This window comes from Balaenoptera acutorostrata, chromosome 20, assembly GCF_949987535.1.
Source record: "Balaenoptera acutorostrata chromosome 20, mBalAcu1.1, whole genome shotgun sequence".
In the NCBI taxonomy this organism is placed as follows: Eukaryota; Metazoa; Chordata; class Mammalia; order Artiodactyla; family Balaenopteridae; genus Balaenoptera; species Balaenoptera acutorostrata.
In genome coordinates this window covers 41,821,879-41,825,091 of record NC_080083.1, presented here as the reverse complement: position 1 = coordinate 41,825,091, position 3,213 = coordinate 41,821,879, and the positions used below count along the sequence as shown (strand labels likewise).

Below are 3,213 nucleotides of genomic sequence, written 5' to 3'. Positions count from 1 at the left end.
TTGTCTTCACAGTGAAGACCAGATGACGTTTTTCGTACTCGGACCAGTCTGCTGCACATCAATTCCACAGACGCCCTCCTCTATTCTCCCAACCCCAATTCCCCTGAATTCTGTCTTTACGCGAGAGCTGGTGCCAAAGAAGAGGTCCGCCCCAGCCCAGCCTCCGCTCATGCGCGCAGAGGCGGTGCCGGGGACTGGGCCGATCAACCCGCGCGGCTCCACCTACCCGCGCGGAAAGGGCGGGGCATGCAAATTGAAAATGGCGCTTCAGCCCGAGGACGACGAAGCTGCCGCAGGTACAGAATTCCTCTTCCACGATGTAGAGAATAGAAACTCTTCACGAGAGTGTGGTGTGGTGCCACCCACAGTACTGTCACTGAAGCAAAGGAAGTGAGACCTCGAGTGAGCAGTGACAGGGGTCACACTGAGTCCAATATGGATGAGAGGAAGACGGTGACAGTGAGGGCAGGTGGCTGGGTATCGCTTCTCGGCCTTTTGGCTAAGATCAAGTGTAGTATCTGTTCTTATCAGTTTAATATCTGATACGTTCTCTATCTGAGAACAACGTATTAAACGGATTTTTGAAGCCTAGGAGTTGGAGTAGGAGCTTGCTCCGTCCACTCTACGCATCGACCTGGTATTGCAGTGTTTCCAGGACTGGTGCACCCCTCTGGGGGAAGTATCTCGAACTCACAAAGGAAGATCCGTGTTTCTGTTTCTTGTTCGTCGCCCGGTTGGTTAGTAAATTTTCCACGTTTGGAGAGTTGAAGTGTCTTTTTTGCTTTTTAGTTTCTCAGTAGTGTTTCCGCAGTTCTTTCGGTTGGATTCGTTCTGGCAGATCGAAGTGCATAGGTTACGGGTGTTCGCGTTCTAGAGAGAGAAAACACTCTTACTGGAAACTTTTCCACGACTTCCCCACTGGGCAGCGTTGGGCGCGGCTGCTTTCTTGTTTGGAGAGGAAGCCCAACGAACTGCAGCTGACTGTGCTCTCTGCTTTGTCTCTGCGTGGTTTGGCTCTTTTTTTCGTTCACCACGGTGAAGGAGAAAGAGTGGCCTGTGCCCAGAAAAAACCGGCGCACAGCCGTGCAGACACAACGCCAACCGTAAATGAGACCGAGTGCTGAGATCCCGTATCCGGAGTTTGTTTGTGATTCAGTGCGTCTCGGGCTCTGAGGCCCACGAATGTGTCTTTCTAACACGTTCTCAGGGGCTGAGAATGTTGCTGGTCGGGGGACCGCTTTACCGCCATCACTGACGTGGGAGAGGAGTTGCAGACCTGGCCTTAGCGTAGACCCCCGTAAGGCCGTGGGCACACTGCTCTCATCTCTTGTCAGCTTCAACGTCTCTTTCTGTAAAAGGGGATGGAGATACTTATCTCCTGGTGTTATCATGAGAATTAAGTAAGATGAAATGTGTGAAGTGCTCAGCCAAGGGACTGGCACACACACAGTCCTCTATGTCTCATAGCTGTTAGTGTGGCCCAGGAAGCCAGTGTAGTCTTCCCCAGAAAACATACAGAGTAATATGTACACATTGACCACCCAGTGCCATTTCTTTTCCAGTGTGTGTGACTTACAAAGTCAGTGCTTCTCCATCTTTAATGTGCACAGGGCTCCCCTGTGGCCCTTACTGGAATGCAGATTCTTGTTCAGTAGGGGTCACAGACTGAATTGTGCCCCCAAAGTTCGTATCTTGAAGCCCTAGTGGGAGGGGAGGCCTCTGGGGCCAATGAGGTTAAGAAGAGGTCAGGAGGGGTGGGGCCCTCTTGTTGGGATTAGCTCCCCAATGAGTGGGGGCACCAGCGCGCTTGTTCTTTCTCTCTCTATCCAACACGTGAGGAGAGGGAGGGAAGTGCGCCATCTGCAAGCCAAGAGAGGGATCTCCCCAGAACCCTGCCACGCTGGCACCCTGATCGGGGACTTCCAGTCTCTCCAGCACGGTGAGAAAATACATTTCAGTTCTTTAAGCCACGAGCCTGTGGCATTTTGTTTTGGCAGCCCTGGCAGCCCCATCAAACTAAGACCGGAGGTCTGACTTGGTGCCTGCATCCTGCGTTTCTCACCAGCTCCTGGGCGATGTGGATGCTGCTGGTCACAGACCGCACTTTGAGCAGCAAGGGCCTAGAACCGATTACTAGAAAGTGACCCTAAAGGCTGTATATTCTCCCTGACGATGAGTACTTTCAATGTTCTCCTGTAAATCTACAACAGAGATCTGTTATTATAACCCCAAACTCTTAACAGCTCTGGCTTGTCAGAGGCACTCAGCAAATCATTGCCAGAGAGAAGAATGGATGAGCCAAGGGTTGTGCCTGACCGTTGGCTGCCTGGCCTCGGGGGGAGGCCTCTGCCCTTGGAAGACCTTTGGAAGCATCGTGGGTGAGTCAGGCAGCCTCTCTCCCCTCTGAGACTTGGGGGTGATAACGCTTCCTCAGGGTACTGTAAAGGTAAAAATGAGATTGTGACCAGGAATGTGCCATAAGCAGTGCCTGGCTCACACACAGAGGCACTAACAAACCGTCGGTGAGCAGATCTGAGCCCCACGAACGGTTTCTTGGCCTCTGGACTGGAACTCCTTGATGCAACGCTCATGTTGGCCTCCTGACCTGGAAGCTGACCAGACTGTCCCGGTCAGGGCAGCCAGCGGGCCCGGGCGGGAGGATAAGAATGGGGGGATGGGGGGATGGGGGGATGGGGGGATGGGGGGGTGGGCCGGGGGGGGGGAGATGAGGGAATTTATTTAGAGCCACTTTTTATTTTCTGTGACATGGAAAATACTTCTGTGCCTGGCCTTCACCCATTTTTTCCCTATTGAATGGTTGTTCTTTTATAATAACTTCTAGGAGCTCGTTATGTGTTAGAAAGATAAGTACTTTTTCTGTGATTGGGGTTGCAAATATTTATTCTTACTTGTTTTGTCATAAATCACCTGTAAGTGATGTGACACCCCGGGGCAGGTGCTGGGAGTAGACAGAGGCAGTCCAGAAGCCATTCCTGCCCTCAGGGCGCCTCCAACCCAGGATGGGGACTTAAGACACCGGCCCAGATGGCCAGAACACCAAGCAGGACAAGGAGGAGGCCAGTGAGAGATGAACAGATGGGTGGGGTGTTTGGACCACAGCCACCCCTTCTCAGGGAAGCCAAATGAGTTGAGCAGAAGGTGGTCTGATGCACACAGATCTGAACAGGGCTCATGGGATGGGGGGCGGGGGGG

The 3,213-nt window shown here is 52.7% G+C and overlaps 1 non-coding gene across 1 annotated transcript; it reads left to right on the top strand.

The window, feature by feature from the left end:
• Positions 1 to 479: 479 nt before the first annotated feature.
• On the top strand, positions 480 to 671 carry LOC130706042 (U2 spliceosomal RNA). The gene has a single exon (XR_009006459.1). It is a non-coding gene; the product is annotated as a U2 spliceosomal RNA (small nuclear RNA).
• The last annotated feature ends 2,542 nt before the right edge of the window (positions 672 to 3,213 follow it).